The sequence below is a fragment of the Argiope bruennichi genome, chromosome 1 (assembly GCF_947563725.1).
Source record: "Argiope bruennichi chromosome 1, qqArgBrue1.1, whole genome shotgun sequence".
NCBI lineage: Eukaryota > Metazoa > Arthropoda > Arachnida > Araneae > Araneidae > Argiope > Argiope bruennichi.
In genome coordinates, this window is record NC_079151.1 from 78,529,117 (window position 1) to 78,536,639 (window position 7,523).

Consider the following 7,523-nt stretch of genomic DNA (forward strand, 5'->3'; position numbering starts at 1 on the left):
ATATCATGTAACTTTTCTAACTATAAATTTTGTAGTATCAAAATATATAAGAATACTATTATAAGAGAAGAAGGTAATATTTCAATTTGTAGTATAAACAATCTTTTAAATAACGATATTTTTATTTGCAGGTTTTAAGATTGTTGTTTTTGAATTATAAATCTGAATTTGTATTTAATGATTTTACAACAAGAAAAATGACTGAAATCATTTCGATAGAGAAAAAAGCTAAACATTGAGAATCTTACCTAGCTGAACTTGGAAGAATACTCCACACAGAATACTAAGAAAATGGGGGATCATTTTAATTTCTTTTTACCTTCAAGTTCAATCACACATCTGAAATTAATAGGTTCAGTTTTAAGATGTCTATAAAATAAGACATATGTGTCAAAGGTTTCATGGAATCGAAGGAAATCAAAAAAGCAACATACCTTGCAATTGCTCTTCTGCAGGAAAGAACGCTTTTCATGCGAATGTTACCCAAACAATAGCGCACGATTGATTGTAGCGCCACATCACGTGAATTAAAAGAATTACAAAAAGTATTAAAGTTGAAGTACAGAATATATCCTTAAAAAAAAACTCATTATGAATAAAACAGTCCTGTGGATAAAAATAAATCAATAATCGATGATAGTATGATCAGTTTTTATTTCTTTCATGAATGGAATTGATAGTAATGAATTATTTTGTTTATTTCCAATAAACCAGTATTTGTCTGAAAATTTAAAAGGTAATTAAATAACCATAAAAGACTCTTCTAGCTATAATAAAATAAATTTAATTTTAAAATTTGCGAAGTAAGACCACCTAGATTCATTTTGGCGGTAGAAGTAAAATTTCTGAACTATTCTAATACTTTCATTTTTGTTAATTGAAACGACTTTATACGATTAAAGCGAATGAAACTGTAAATGTTTGAAATCTGTCTTAACAATAATTAATTTCACATTATATTCATCCATAATTTATGTCAGTTTATTTAGAAAAAAATCAGGTTCGTTCTCTAACGGACAATCAAAAATAATCTATGTAAGATTTTTAATTAAAATGAATTTAATGGTGTTAATAGGAAATTTTAAGTTGAGTCAAAGTAGTTTTCTGCCTTATCTTTTTTTTTATCTCTTTCTTTTATAGTATTTTATAACTTTCCTAATTTTACTTTTTGTAAATAACACTGACAACATCCTTGTAATAAAATTGAAACAAAAGCACCTGTCAAAAATTGAAAATTTTATTTAATTTCTTCACTTTTGCCAACATTGATTGGATTTACTACACCTTCGAATGAAAACGAAATTTTTAAGCAACAAATAAGGCGATAAAAATGCAAAGGTCTTCATTTTCTACAGAGTAAAAAAATATAATAATAAATAATACCAGAAAAAGTTTAAAATGTAGCAATATCATTACGAAAAAATTCTGAGCACAATATAAAAAAATATTTACCTTCGATTATAACACTTGCAGTTTTACTATCTTTTCCATATCTGTTGTTAGCAACACATGTGTAATTACCGATGTCATCAGGCTGAATGTTACTCACAGAAAAAAATGAATTTCTTTCATTAACAGTTATTTTTTTCTGCTTCTCCGATGAAATTATTTGTCCATTGTGCAACCATGAAAATAAAACGGGTAAATCTCCTCTTTTGATAGTACATACAATTTCAATGCTGTCACTTAGTGACGGATTTTGGGGAACCATAAGAGGATAGAGAACAGGTTTCTCTTCCGAACTCCAAATACCTGGAAAAAAAAAGTCTATTCTCCATATGGAATTTTTTTCGATTTCCTAAGCCTAATTAAATTTCAGATTTTGGAAGTGAAAAAAAAAAACCCTTTAAAAATGTAAACAGTTGATTTTAAAAATTTTAAAATGGTAGGGTATACTTACAACGAATAATCAGAAATAGTATAGTAGTTCTCAACTGGGAATAACAAATCTCCGACATCATCCTCTGAAATTTGCTAATTTGAATAATTTTTGAAAAATCTCCGTAAACGAATAGTTTTCAACTTCAGGAGCTTATATAACACTTCAAATTTCATGCATTAAATAGCCAAGTGTTAATATTTAAATTATTTTTCCATATTAGATCGCACTGATTTAACCAAACAAATGGAAATGGCTTTCAGTGGGTTGCTAGCGCCACATAGTGTTGAAATAATACAATAATATTTATTTCGTGATTAAAAATTTAGAATCTGGTTTCAAAATTGATATCATTTTTATTTTGTTTTGTTTTTATAATTTATTTTTATAAGTTGTTTTATAATGTGTTCCACTTTGAATATTTCAACAGCAAATTTTTAAAAATTATATTTACAAAATTAATCTTTATATTTCTTTCGAAATTTTTATCAGAATCGAGATTTAGAAATTCGACTAATTAGGATTTCCTTTTTTTGTCTGAAATAGAAATATTGGGACACTTAATAAACTGCAATTTTTTTTCATATTGTATGTTAAAAGCATTTTTTATTAAATATATATTAATTGAACTTTGAAAAATTTCAATTTCAGTTTAAATGATTAAACTTGATTCAGTAAATTGTTTTACTAAGTATACTTTACTTTTCATCTTTATTTTGAATAGTTTTGAGCAAAGCACAATTTTTCCAAATTCTATAGATTTTGTTTAAAGAAAAATGAATATTAGCTTTTATAACTCTACATATTAATCTCAATTATTAGTAATAATGTATGTTTCTTAATTTTTTTTTGTTAAGACGAAGTGCATTGAAGTGAAGTGATAAAATGTTTATTTACAGAATGGGACATTCCCCATTTTGCAGGAAATGCTATATGAATGTTAAATTTTGAACTGAAATTTTGTCTAAGAGCCATATGCTTATTTTACGACATGCTAAATTCCCCTTTCCATTCTACTCTGAAATATAAATAACGTTAAGAGATGCACTCAATTTTTGGTATTATTAAAAATTTTCTGATTTTTTATCCACATTTTTGATAAAGAAACTAGTAGAAATAATCATTGGATAAAATTATTTCATTTTTTTTTATCACTAAGGAATACTGATAAAAACGTTTAATCTTGTATTGAAATATAAATGGTATACGCCATATCTGTAAATATATTTTTACGGCAGATATAGTCATAAAACAGGGAAATTTATAAATGAATTGTTCAAATCTCGCAACAGAACAAAGTTTAGCTGTTGAAAAGTAGCCTTGTTTTATAAAATTTTTGAGCAAACGTATTTTTGATTGTGCCTGGATTTTAATAATTGCATACTATATGAATTAAATAATTTAAGAAGTTTTTTTTTTAAAAATCTCTTCATGATTACATAGTAAATGAAACATCACAAAATGTAAACTAAAATTAAATTCTTTTGTAATATTTCATATCCATTAACTTAAAATCGTAATTATTACGACAAATCATTATGATTACTAATCCTTAAAGACAGACTGTGTTAAAATCACAAATGTTATTGGGAAAAAAAAAATCTTATAAATTTTTATAGCAACTTTAAGAAATTTTTTGCCAAACAAAATTTTTAAATTACCGAGAATCTCACAAATGTTTGCATTAACTATAATAAATCTTATTATTAGTGAAAATACATCATGAGAGTGGAAGTTGTGAAACATTTCTCTTTTGATGATCTTCAAGCAGCGTGCATGCATATTCTCGATTCTTGCGTTAATCAAATCTCTCGATTTTTGCTTTAAAAGGTTTAACTTCATGCAATTGAAATGACAGTTTCATTTTTTAATGGTTTTTCTTCTTATTAAAATTGTGAATTTTTGAAAAATAAGATTAAATTATAATAACGAATTTGCAAAATGAAATCTTTTATCCAGAACTAAAATGCAAGTAATTCAAATATGAATGACAATATTTAAATTTGATTCTAAATTTTTAAGTAATAAAATAAAGAATTAATTTGTATAATAAAATATTAAATTTAATCAAGAAAAAGACATTTTGTTTTATGATGCTAACCTTTGTTCGTACAATTTTTCATATACAGTTACTAATTTTCATTTTAATGCATGCTTTTCTACAACAATTTTTCCTGAAATAATTGTTACAGAAAAGTATATTTTAATATAAAAAAAGAAAGTAAATAACAAATATACTTTCTTGAAGTAACCTTAATATTCATCTTGTAAATAGAATATATAGGCACAACAGCAGGGCTATTTTTTTAAAAAAAATAATTTAATATAATGCTTGCATATTTGAAAAATATTTTTGTGTTGGAAATACATCATCCAGTCAAAAGTTATGTGAATGCAATGGATAAAAAACACTCTATCTCTGGGAATTAAAATAAATTCTGGGAGATAGATTGTTTATAGAATTTTAGGAAAGTTTTTTCAATAGAATTATACGTAAGAGTTAACTAAGGTAAAATTTGTAATTCATTATCTCCGAGAAAATATTACATTTCCAGAAAAATATTTAGTCTCCTATTAGTTTCTTTTGCTTATATTCCGATTTGTTTTCTGTATATAAAATTATATTCTTACTTTCACATTTTCATTCCTTTTATGTATTTTATTTTGGAGTTTAAGAATTTTCTGCTTAGGAAGATATAAATGTATTTTCTCGTTTTTCATATACTTAATATTTTTAAATTTTCTTCTATCTATACTTTTTCTTTAATTTTTTTCCTTTACTTTTAAATTTCTGTAAATAATTTTTCATTAAACATAAAAAAAAAAAGAAAAGAGAAGATATATGAACAAATTGCAAGCATAATGAAAAATTTGGCATTTGTAAAGCAATATACAGAAAAACATTTTAAATTACCCATCTACATTTTCATAACCATTTGAAAAAAAAAATTTCATAGTAAACAAATTTTGTTCAGGTGACAAGAATTTTAGTATATCTAAAATTAGGAAACAATTAAAGAGGAATACAAAATAAAATATTTTATCAATGCATGTAAATAATTTTGATTAACTAATGTCTAAGAATTCTTTGGAAAGAGCATAAGTTAGTATAACGGTTTTTATGCAATATTATGCTTCAAAGTTCTTTAGGAGAAATATTACAATTTTAATTAAAAAAATCTAATTGAAATATTATAAATTCTTTTCTTAATGAGCATTTATTATTAAAATAATTTACTTGACAAATTTAGTAGCTCTAGATCTAAGTCCATTGCACAGTGTTTTGAATGTTTAGCTGCATGTGCTGTTATTTACAGGTAATATGCCAGTCTGTAATTACCATGTTTTTAAAAATTTGGTACACAAAATCATTACAAAATTGGGTTGCAAATAGTAAGAAACCAATATAATAGAAATGATACAATGTTAAAGATTTCTTGAAGGACTTTGGTTGAGGAACAAATTCTTACAGATGAATATGTCAGTTGATCTTAATTATTTTGATTGCGTATTCTCAAATTTAAAAAACTTAAAATCAAAAGTGTACATAATAAATATATTAAATTAATTCAATATTACTAAACTGTGTTTTAAAAAAATATTTAATGTACAAATTTGCATATGGTTTTTTTTCTTCATTGAATTTAAATTAAAAATGACTTCCTGTTACATATTGCTATGAAAATTAATATAAAAATAATTTGTCAACAACAGATTTCTTAATTTTCTAGTAATAAATGATCCTAAAATTATTTGAAGTTTCGTTTAAAAAGAAAAATAAATGGTACTAAAGTAACAAGAGAGAAATATATATATATATTGCAAATATTTCTAGACTAGATATTTATATAACTTAAGATAGAGATCTAACATAACATTATCATTTATTTTCATCAAATGTAGTTAATGAATTACTTAAAGAGTGCTACTATTCCATTGCCCATATTCTATTCCATATTAAAATTAAAACAAAATATTTGAATTTAACATTAATTATAATATAATGTTAGAAACAATTTAAAATTTTCGTTAAATTGAAAAATACTTCACAAAACTCCAAACAAGTTTAAGCAAGAAATTACGTATAATAATATTTAATGGCGAGAAATATTCCGAGATTTAGAGATAAAAAATAAGGTTCAATTCTCAAGTTAATTCTCGTAGTTTCAAGTTACTTTATTTTATTGATGAGCATTTTGATTTAGCATAAAAAAAATAAATCCAGAAATTCAAAATAATAAAAAACTCAAGTCTTTCTGCATTGTTTATATAAGTAATTGCGATATAATGAACTTTACTGTAATATGGCTCTTACAATGCTACACAAATTTATTTACAAAAAGTACATTATCTGCATTACAGCAAATTTTAAAATTTAAAGAATGCAAATAATAATTTTGTCAGCTTTTCAGTGATAGTTGGATCTCACCATGAATGATGGAATTGAAAAATAAAAATAAACAAATATCAAAAAGCATCAATTTTACTAAACAGCAAGTTGTGATGGTCTCAATAAAACTATCTTAGTATAAAAGTAATCTGTAAAGTAATATTATGCAATAATCTCATATTAGAATGAGGCGTGAAGAATCAGTAGGTTTGGATATTCAGTAGTCTTTTTCCCAAATACTTAATTGTAGAATTCTTACAAAAATAGTAAAAATTGGCTTTAGTGTAACAGAAATATTCAAGATCATTTAACTTCGGAATACTTTTATATAATGAATTTTTTTTTCTTTAATAAATTACATGGAAATGGAAATTAAAGAAACCGTTTTTTCTTTTCTAGTAGGAATGGGTGATGATGGCATCAATCAACAGAGAAAAAAATCCTGTGAAATCAAATACTATTTGTAATTCAATCACTTTATAAGCCAATAAGAAATGTGCACATGCAATTCGTAAAACACATATGCATACGAAATTATTAATTATCTGTTACAAATTTGAGAAATTTATATAGATAATTTTATTATTTAGAGTGAAATATTTCATTCTCTGTAACTCAAGCATAATTCAACACTAATGATGTTTGGGGGAGGGAATGTTAATAAATGTAATTTCACAATGATATAAAGAATCAATGTATTATTTTCTAAGCTATTTAAAAAAAATTGATACACAAATTTCAATGCCAAATTCTATTGTCACTTTCATAAATCGAGATTCTCTATTTAAAAATAAAAAACAACCAATCACCAAAGGGGAAAAAAGCATAAATTTTCTTTTTACCTACAAAGATTAAAAGGATTGCAGTTTTAATAATTAATCATAAAACTAAAGACTTGTCTTGCTTAAACAGCATCACTAAGTTCTGATAATCCACTATTTCTTGTATTTAGAGTAATAATTTTAAATATACAATACATGCAAACTGAAAATTTTTTCCCCTTTTGATACTTTTTATGCAAAAGTGATGTTTGATAAGATATTTTAATCTCCAGAAGAGGTTCTTTTTTAAATTTAAAAATGGGAAAACTTTTGTCCATTTTTACACAAAACACTAAAGATGTACAGTAAACAATGATAATTATTTTACAGAAGTTTCAAATTGAAAATTATTTTTTTTAAAGGATTTATTAGTTTTATTATACTTTAATGTTTTGCTAGAAATTAATACAGAATTACTGAAAGAAGAGCACAT